Genomic DNA, 10604 nt, shown 5'->3' on the forward strand with positions numbered 1-10604 from the left:
AGCATGGGCAGTTCATTAGAGCTGAGTTGAATAAATCATTGTTGATTTGTTTTTACCTCTCATGTCTTTTTCCTAAGCCAAGGGAATTGGCCACACCGGCTAGCTGGAGGCCACTGTTGGGTCTGTCTCCATCTTGGGGTAGTGGTGCGAAGTCTCAGGTGGGGCAGAATCCCGGGCTGTGATGTAATGAGAGTTTCTACCTCATGCTTGTATGTCATTCACACAAGTGGAGCATCATGGGAGCTGGACCAGATTGATGTCCCCTCCAAGAATAGCACTGATTATAGAACAGATTTTCCCATATACAGAGCCATTTTTAATTCTCTGCCTACCACAGCTGCCAGCCTGCAGAGATAATTCCTTCTAGCAGAATAGCTCTAGATTATTATAGGGAAATCAAATTTGCATAAAAGCACTCTTTCTTCTTTCTCTCCCTTTCTCTCTAAGTTACTAAACACATACTGTCAATTACTTTTGTTGGAAGAGCTTTTTGGGGGGGAAGGGAAAATACATTGTTTTTTGGAAAAATGCCACGTGAAAACTTTCTATACAACTTCAACAGATTCGGAAGGCTAGCATTTAGTGTGACGCTTCACATTTGATGGATGCTTCACTAGTTTCAAAATGCTCTTCAGTCCAACAAACTTTTTGTATATATTTTATTTTATTTTGATGGGGCACAGCCCCTAGGGACATAAAAAAATGAATGGCCCTTGTTTTTGAAAAGCTTATTTTATTTGATTCATGGAAAATATACATGAAATCAATAAGGCAGACATCACTAGGTCCATTTTGCAGATGAGGAAACTGAGGGCCAGGGAAACTTCAGTGACCTTTTGAAAGTGTGCATAACTGGTAAGCAAAGGATTGAGAGGTCAGGTCTTTAGAGTCTTGTTTGGGCTCACTGTGGGAACCATGACATCACTCAGGAGGGGAAAGGTTGCAGCTGCAAATCAACAGCTTGTCGTTGTTTGGCCAAACTTTTTTTTTTTTTAGATTTATTTATTTATTTGAGAGAGAGAGTGAACGGGGAAGGGGCAGAGGGAGGCAAAGAATCCACAAGCAGATTTCCCTCTGAGCACAGAGTCTGACTTGGGGCTTGATCCCAGGACACTGAGATCATGACCTGAGCTGAAACCAAGAGTCAGCTGCTTAACCGACTGAACCACCCAGGTGCCCCTTGGCCAAACTTTTTAATTTGACATTGAAAAACCAGAAGATTTTACTCCCCCCCAGTCCCACCCCACCCCAAAAGAATTGACTTCTGGCTTCTTTGAAAAAATATTATACAATCTATCAATACCAGGTCTCTATTCCCCCAAGGTGAGACTGGTTTCATCAGACTGGGCACAGACAGTGGCCACTACTCCCCACCTCCCTATGTCCACGTCACTCATTTAAGTTACCAGCTTTTGGCTCAGAAGGCTTTGTGTTGTCCCCTGTGCTGAATCTGGGAGAACACAGTGATGTGCGTGCTTTGTCCTGGGAGCAGCATTCTTGCACTGTTTTAAAAATCATCTTCTAGGTTTTCCATTGTCTCTTTTTTTTTCCAGCTTCTAAAAAAAGTTGGCAATTTTCGACTTAAAAAAAGAAAATTGCCCCCTGCGGGTTCCCAATCCTGATGATTCAGGATTTGGAGACTTGTGAGAGATTTTTACTTTACTAGACACTGTAGGCTGATACTCTATGTGTGTTCTTAAAAAGGCTTTTGTGGCTATTACTTTATTTAATTGCATTCTATTTTCTAATCTGTTTGAAGCCACCTTCTGGGAGACGAAGAGCGTGAAGGCAGAAGTCTATTTAGTTCCAACTTTTGCATTTGATCTTTGGTTTTCTGATTTCATTGGGCAGGTTTCTATGCTGAATGTCGGTTCTTAGGAAAATGAGGATTAGGTGCCTGTAAGAAAGAAAGAGAGAGACGGTCATGGTGTTGAAACTCCTAGATAGAAGGTGTTGCGAAGTTCTAATTTACTGTGAAAGCTTAATTAAATCATTGATTTAACCATGGAAGTTACAGGTTAGACGATTCACCTAGGAATCTAAAAACAGCACCAGGGCATGAGAGACCTGAGAAATGACTGTATGCAGCAGGCTGCATGTATACAATGGTTTCTGAGTCCCACCTCTGGTATACCTCTTCCTGGTATTAAGCTGTCACCTCTTTGTTCCATCAGAGTTGAGGGTCCCGCATTGGGCAGAGGTTGTTTTCAGTGCTTTTTGCGTAATCTTGCAACTCTGCATTTCCAAAGCTGGGGGTTCTGAACACCACCTGCCTCCTGAGAAAGTGGCTGTGAGCCCACAGTATGGTTTGATTTCAAAGCTAGTGACAGCCATCTTGTCCCCCATGTACTCCCATTTCTTCTTGGCGATTAAAATTCCACTTCAGTTGCGCTGTTTTGGCTTTAGGCTTTGCTTCTGTGTTAAAAATCAGTTACCAACCTTTCCAAGTGCAGAGTTTGCAAAACACATTCATACACCATGTCTCCTTTGATCTTCACTATAGCTCTGTGTGGTAGAGAGTGCCATGTATGATGTGGGAACTAGAGATGCTAAGGTTTGAGTCCCAGAGGAAACTCATTAACTGTGTGATGTCAAATCAGGGATACAACCCCTCGGAACTTAATTTCTTTTCCTATATACGGAAGATTAAAATTTACAGAGTGACTGTAAGCATTAGAGAGAATATTTCCATCCATCTATCCATCCATCCATCCGTCAGTCCATTATTATGTTTCCCCAGTCCTCTGGGGGAGGGCCCTCATTGTTATTGCAACCCGAGTCCTTGCTTTGCACTCGCCATGTCTGGTGTGCACATTTGGAGGAGAATGTCTTAGTCTGTGTGGGCTGCTATAATGGAATATCATAGACTGGGTGGCTTAAACAACAGATGTTTATTTCTTGCAATTCTAGAGGCTGGGAAGTCCAAGATCAAGGCACCAGTGGATTGGGTGTTTGGTTAGAGCTCTCTTCCTAGTCCATAGTCAGCTCTCCCAGCTGTGTCCTCACATGGCAGAAGGGGTGAGGGGTGAGGGAGCTCTCTGGGGTTTCTGTTATAATCTCATTCGTGAGGGCTCCATCCTCATGACCTTCCAAAAGCCCTACCCCCTAATACCATCAGGTTTCAACATATGAATTTTGGCGAGGCGCCAATGTCAGTCTGTCGCAGAGAGCACACTTAGATGGGTTATGACTCAGGTCTGGACTGAGCCTGGCCCTCCTCTTTAACTCTGTGCCCCCGGGGCAGTTTACTTGTTCTCACTAATCCTCAAGTTCCTCTTCTGAAGAGAGGGCAAAGTGACACACCCGTCTCAGCTGGTTGTCACAGGGATCCGAGAGAGACGTGCCTGTAAAGTGCCCCCGCACAGTACCTGGCACATTGCAAAGTGTTGTAAACGGAGGCTGTTCTTGTTGGTTGGGCGGTCACACAGTGTGAATGTTGGTGGGGAGGACATAGCCGCTTCTCCTCATCAGCTGCCCTTTCTGTGGCTGGGGAGACAGAACACAGCAGCAGTTGCTGAGTCTGAGAGGCTGTGACTTAATCTGTCTTCACCTCCCCGCTGTTTGTCCACAGCCTCCATTTTGAACCAATGGTGAGTGCAGGCAGGTTGTGCAGGGGGGCGGGCCGGGAGTTTCCCTTGGTGTATTCTGGTTTCCTTTCAACCAAATAGAGCCCTAGTTGGCAGTCCTGCCCTTGCCTGGGTGGGGTGAGACCACTTTGGGGAACAGGCTTCAGAGTCGCCATGGAGATGTTGCTGTATGTCAAACTTCTGCTCTGTGGCAAGCATCTGTAGTCAAACAGCCTGGGTTCAAGTCCCAGCTCTGCTTCTTATAAACCAAGCAGTTCGACTTCTTTAAACTCCAGTTTCTTCAGCTGAAAAGGTGGGGATGGCAATAGCTAAGGCTTGTATAACATTTACTCTGTTCTAGGAACTTCACACATGCCAATTTATTTATCCCCACATCAGCTCTGTGAGTTGGTTAGTATTGTTATGTCTATTCGTAGGGATTGAGGCATAGAGAGATTTAACTAGGTTGCTCAAGGTAAATGGCAATGCTGGGATTCAGACCCAGGCAGATTGATTCCAGGGATCTGAGATCTCAACCGCTCTTCTCCTTCCTTAATAGGGTGGGATACTAAGCATCACGCTTGGCACACAATATGTGCTTGGTAAACATGTTTTTTACAACTGAAAAAAAAATTTTTTTTAAGATTTTATTTATTTATTTGACAGAGAGAGACACAGCGAGAGAGGGAACACAAGCAGGGGGAGTGGGAGAGGGAGAAGCAGGCTTCCCACGGAGCTGGGAGCGTGATGCGGGGCTCGATCCCAGGACCCTGGGATCATGACCCGAGCCGAAGGCAGACGCTCAACGACTGAGCCACCCAGGCGCCCCACAAGTGAAAATTTTTAATTTTGTTAATCAAGTACTTACTTCTTCCTTTATGATCACTTCCTATCATTTAAGTCACAAATCCACCACTCTTTTGGATGTCAACTATATTTACTTATTCTTTTCCTAATGCTTTCATCATTTGAATTTTTATATTTAATTACTTTAGTCACAAAAGGGTATACACTTAAAAATGTTTATTTGTTACTTCACTGCGGTAAGAACATTTAACACAAGATCTACCTTTTAAACAGGCTTTTAAGTGTAGAACACGTTGTGGACAATGGGTACATTACTGTACAGCACATCTCTAGAGCTTATTCATCTTACTTGACTGAAACTTTATTCCTATTGATTAGTAACTCCCGAACTTCCCCTTCCTCAGCCTTTGGTAACAGTATATGCTCAGTAAATAATAACCATCATTCTCAGCCCTGATGAGTGGATCTTTCTTTCTGGAGCTGTAAGCAATAGGGGCCTTAGAACACCAGGCTTCAGGCTTGGTGGCATATCCCTTAGAGATCTCAGACTCATGGGTACACATATCCATCTTGGTCTCATGCTGGAGGGTTGAAACCTAATGTTCATGATACCCTTGTGGCAATACTAATATTTACTGTAAATATAAAATATTTATTAAGTACCTACTTTGACCTGGTGCATTTTCAGATGTTCCAGATACAAGTAAACAACCCTGAATCATGACCCTCTGGAGTTTTAAGTTTAAAACAAAGAATGCTCCATTTGTCCTGCATTGATGTTAGTTTTCAGTCACTTGGCATACGTACCTCACCTTTTGCATAGATGCTTTTAAAAATCATCATCATCATCATCATGATTATCATCATCCTCCCCACCATCATCATAACAAGCTCTTACTATGTGCTCAGTGCTATGTGCTTTGCCTGAACCATCTCATTTAAGCTTCACATTAGAACATAAAATGAAGATGTCTGCAAATTAGTCACATACAAATTGAAGCAAATGTTGTGTAAATATCATTGCTAGCAATAGTTACGATGGAGGGAAGGGGAGAGAAATGTATCTCAGCTCTTTGAATATTTAAAAATTGCTCCATAGAATATCTGAAGAGATTCCTTTGGTGTAAATGTCCATATGCATAGAATAATAGGAGATAATGAATAGAATATAAAAATATTGACAAAACTGTACTCATTTCTAAAATATTGCCTGCTAGACATGGGTATTTCAACTTTGTTGATATAAATATTTAATGAGCACCTACTATGTTCCAGCACCTTGATATTCTCCCACAACCCACTTTCTCTGCTCACCCATGGAAGTTCTTGTCGTATATATAATACTCTTTCACTCTGGTAGTGAATTAATAGTTAATTTCAGTCTCAGTGAAAGGTAGGGATTTTCCTGGAGCTGCCTCCCAGTGTTGAATAATTTTTAGTGATGGAAAAAGCAATATGATGTATCAGGGATTTTTAGGATAGTCAATAGGTGAGACTCTCCCCATTTTGTAGGTTCTTTTGTACTTAGATTTTTTTCCAATTATAACAATAACATCAACCTAAACTTCCAATTCTGGCTATATGGGTGGCAGACCAGATAGTCTCACAAATTACCCTGCTGAAATAACCTACAAATGCTGGATAAAGTATAGATAACATTTTTATGATATCTGCAAAAAGAGCGAGTGTGGTTTCCAGGGTCTAAAAATAAATAAGACAATGGAAAGTGGATGTGAAACACAATCTGACGTTTTGCCCTGAGGGTGTTTGCTGAGAGCAGAAACTTAGATTCTGAAATTTTGACTACTGTGCTAGGGACCAGAAGCCAGGATTTGGGCCCTTGCAATGTGGGAAGTTGAAACTGACACCCTAATCTGAAGCTCGAGCCCTTAAGGGGCTGTATCCTCTATGGAAAAGTGAGTTAGAAAAAAATCTCTCTGTTGACCAAGAGATGTATCTTAGCCTCAGCTCTCACTGGGGAAAAATGTCTCTCTTTCCCCCAAGTTTAACAACAGCCCTGCCCTCATTTGGCTTTAAGGTTGAATTTATACTGTCTGAGTGATCTAGATGAGATATTAACTTTAGAGGCCCTGGACTGATGGTGCTCAGAGTGCTTAGAAATGGGGATGTAAATACTCTCTGGAGAAATGTACCTTTATCCCAGACCCTGTGGCACTTTACAGTTTCAGATAGTCTCATGTGATCACATGATCCAGAATTGCAGACACACAAAGAATTTAATTGTTATGTATTTAGGAGTCAAGGGAAACAACAAATAGCAGAATAAGACCCTCAAATACTTCATACATTGGAGTTACAATGATATAGAAGAGGATACAGAAATAAGATAAGCTAAAAATGTTCAGTGAAATAATAGAACTGAAAACATGAGTAAATGAATTAACTAATCTCAAGTAATATGTGTAATCAAAAGTCTGTCAAGAGAGAATTCGGAAAAAGCCCAAGTAGAACATCTAGAAGTAAATATAGAATTAGTGAAAGAAAAAGTAAAACATCCTCTTTGTGAGAAATTTGAAAATAATAAACCATTATTCTATCACTAAGAGGATATTAATACTTTTAAGTGATCCTTCAAGCCCCTTTTCTGTGCATTTTTACAAAGTACACATCGTATTCCATATGAGTATAATTTTTATGTTATCATTTTCTCTCTATATAATAAGCATTTTCATATCATTGTGCTGTATAATATATGTTAATGAAGAAAGACCATAATATAAATGTTTCCCTATAGTTGGATTTATTTATTTATTCATTTATTTACTATTTATTTATTTATTTGCAAAGAACATCTCAGTGGCACCTCCCCCTTTATTTAATTGTAGTATAATTGACACACAAGCCCTCTTAATACTTAGGCTAGGAACTGGCACAGTGTTACTTTCTCTACGTTCTTCGGCTTTAAGTGAATCATATGGGAAACTCAGATGAAGAGGAACTATATAGGATGTGGATAATGAAAGACATGGTTCTTTAGGGACCCAGCTATCACATAGATAGTGTCTTGTTTTCCTTTTTTGTGCAGTGGTAGCATATTTGACACTGTTCCGCATCTTCCTTTTTTTGGTAAAACATTTTACAATACATTCAGTATTAACACATGTGTTATTTGGGATTAGGATTTGGCTGCAAGTAAAATGACAAATTATAGTGGCTTAAGCTAAATAGAAATTGGTCTTTTTTTTAAAGATTATTTATTTATTTATTTTTAAAGAGTTTATTTATGTATTTGAGGGAAGGAGAGAGAGAGAGAGAGATTGAGAGAACAAGGAGGAGGAGGGGCAGAAGGAGAAGCAGACTCCCCGCAGAGCAGGGAGCACAATGTGGGACTCAATCCCAGGAACCTGGGATCATGACCTGAGCCAAAGGCAGATGCTTAACCAACCGAGCAACACAGGTACCCAAGATTTTTCTATTTTTTAAGTAATCTCTACACCCAATGTGGGGCTCGAACTTGCAGCTCCAAGATCAGCGGTCCCAGGCTTTCCTGACTGAGCCAGCCAGGTACTCCAGAAGTTTGCCTTCTGAACTTAAGAAGTCTGGATGTGGTTGATCCAGCTCCTTCTATTTTGTTGTGCCCCTGTGTGTGACTTGACTTCCATTCTCAAGCCACCCCAATATCTAAGATGGCTGATGGAGTTGTAGCCATCCAGTTGCATTCCAGCCAGTAGCAAAGAAGGAGACAAGGGGGAGGAAGGTATATTTTTAAGGGCATTACCTGGAATTTGCATTGATCTTTCCCATTTACATTCCTTAGGCTAGAACATATTTACAGGACCATACCTACCTGCAAGGGAGGCTGGAGAATATAATTTTATTTGCAATGGATATGTGCTCAGTTAAAAAACTGAGGAAGAGGAGAATGATATTGGAGGATCAATGTACATTGATAATTTCCTCATGTTTTGTACATATGAGTTCAAACTAAGACTTTTTGATATATTCTGCTATATTGTTTTCAGGAAGATTGTACCAGTTAAAGTATGCTGAAATGCCTGTCTTATGCCATCCTCATCAGCACTGCATATAATGCATTTTATATTATTGGCAGTCAGTTAAGATTATGTCATGTTTTAATTTATTCTTCTTTGATTACTAGTGTGGATTGACATTTTATTCTATTGTTTATTAGCCATTTCTATTTTATTTTTTGTGAACTTTTTGTTCATGTCCCATGTCCATGGAGTAATAGGGCCTATTTATTTTTCTTAACTGCTTACTAATCGCTTTACATTAAAGTTATTGACCCTTTATCATGTTACTTATAAAGCAGAAATAAGGTTTCTGCAAGTTCTGGAATTGGGGATAAATGAGGGCACTTTTTGTAACTGTGGTGAGTGATGAAGAGCTCTCTTCATCATACTATAAGCAGACAAAAATTTGTACAAGTTCCACTAAGATTTGTACAAGTTTGAGTTAATAGGCTTCTTCTGTAGTGTTTTAATTGCAGAAATTAGAGTATCTTTATATGAAAGAATCAGAAGATCCAGAAAGGGTGTGGAGAAAGGGGTGCCATGGAGAGTTACAAGTGTCTTTGACGCTTGAGCTGTGGGGATCAATGCAGTGCTCTTTGACCTCTAAAGTGATTTCCAGGGCTTCATGAATTCTGCTTTGTCAGGTCTCAGAAGAAAAAAAAAAATGAGACTCATACTAAGACATGAATTCTCTTGTGACGTCCAGGTAGAGAATGTTGTAATGATACCACCTCCAACAGAGGGCGCTCCACAGACATCTCGGCTGTCTGTCCGTTAAGAGTATTTTGTAGACATTGTCTCATTTAATCTGCTCAGGGACTCCCCCCCCCCCCCCACAGTAAGAACCTTATCAAAGCTCTTTAGCACTAGACTATAAAGGGCATGAATCAACAAGTCTTAAAGAGGGGCCTAGTCTTAGAGATTACTAGATCAAACCCCTTACATAATAGGGGAAGCAATTTGCCTAACATCCCCCAGCTTGTTAGCTGCGGAAGCAAACCTAGAACTCACGTTTCAGACTTTAATATCAAGCTACCACAGTCTCCATGCCTAGCTGCGTCTGAATCTTCACCATCGCCCTGCCCCTGCCCTGAGGGTTCGACTCCAGGAGAAGCCCGTCTTGCAGCACCTTCCACAAATTCTAGGCACACCTGCATATTGAGTCACCCTGCCCCCTTGTGGGCTCTAAGTAAGAACAGCACTCTCCTGCACGCTTAACGACAAGGGTTCAGTGTCTACTCCCCCTCAGCCCCAGAAAGTGCCATGCACGCCGAGTCTCCTAGAAACTTGTTGCATCTCAGGAACACTGAAAAGAGGTGGGGGAGAGATTGAGGCTAGTGTGAAAGCTTGGTGAACCGATGAAGAACAGGTCACGAATGGAAAATGTGGATGGAGAGCAAAATGTTATACTTAATGTTTTTTCTTTCTAATGTTTTTATGGCATGGAAGCATGGAGTGGGTAGGATGAGCACCACATTTGGAGCCAGATTTGGGCTTCCTTCCAGGCCACGTTACATACAGTGGTGTGACCTTGGGCAAGTCCAATGGTGACCCCTCAGTATTCAATTTCTTCTTCTATGAGTTGCGGCAACACCTGTCCTGTCCTAACACCCAGGCTTGGTATGAGGCACGGATTGTGTTTCATCTTGAAAGTACTTGGTAGAGTAACCCACACGTGAAAGAGATGCTGCCCCATCAATAGGAGGAACAGCTTCTTACTCCCAGGAGTTGTAGCGGGGTGGACCATTCCACGTGTTGTCTTCAGGACAATGCACATTTGCAGACTTGTTAGTGTCCAGGAGGAGCTGTGGAATAGAAACTCATAAGGAACTAGAGTCTGGGCTAATAAGTTGAGCAACCCAAACCAACCTACCTATAAGGGACCCAACTCTATGACTGACCAGTCTTCATGTTCTAACCTATTTTAGTAGGCATCAGTAAAGCATACAGTGATCATCTAAACCTAGTTGGCACCATGGTTCTTGGGTCTAATGAGTTAAAAAAGGGGAAAAATACCACCTATATTACCATAAATGATAATTAACTTTCACCAAAAGTCATTTCTGACAAATCTGGGCAGGAAAGTGCTTAGTGTTCTTATTTTAAGTTCTTCAGTGGGGGTTTGTGTGTAAATATTGAAAAATACAAAGAACATTTTATAGATGAACCAACTGAAACTTTCAGAGTTTGTTACTCATCTAAGGTGCCACATCTAGTAAGAGATCGAAGGAGGACT

At 41.2% G+C, this 10604-nt stretch overlaps 1 non-coding gene across 1 annotated transcript; it reads right to left on the minus strand.

The window, feature by feature from the left end:
- Positions 1–6994: 6994 nt before the first annotated feature.
- On the minus strand, positions 6995–7077 carry LOC114198832 (small nucleolar RNA SNORD115). Its single transcript, XR_003607193.1, has one exon. It is a non-coding gene; the product is annotated as a small nucleolar RNA SNORD115 (small nucleolar RNA).
- Positions 7078–10604: the final 3527 nt, after the last annotated feature.

The sequence above is a fragment of the Eumetopias jubatus genome, unplaced genomic scaffold (assembly GCF_037043125.1).
Source record: "Eumetopias jubatus isolate StellerSeaLion01/CBP00866 unplaced genomic scaffold, mEumJub1_p1.0 scaffold_2, whole genome shotgun sequence".
In the NCBI taxonomy this organism is placed as follows: Eukaryota; Metazoa; Chordata; class Mammalia; order Carnivora; family Otariidae; genus Eumetopias; species Eumetopias jubatus.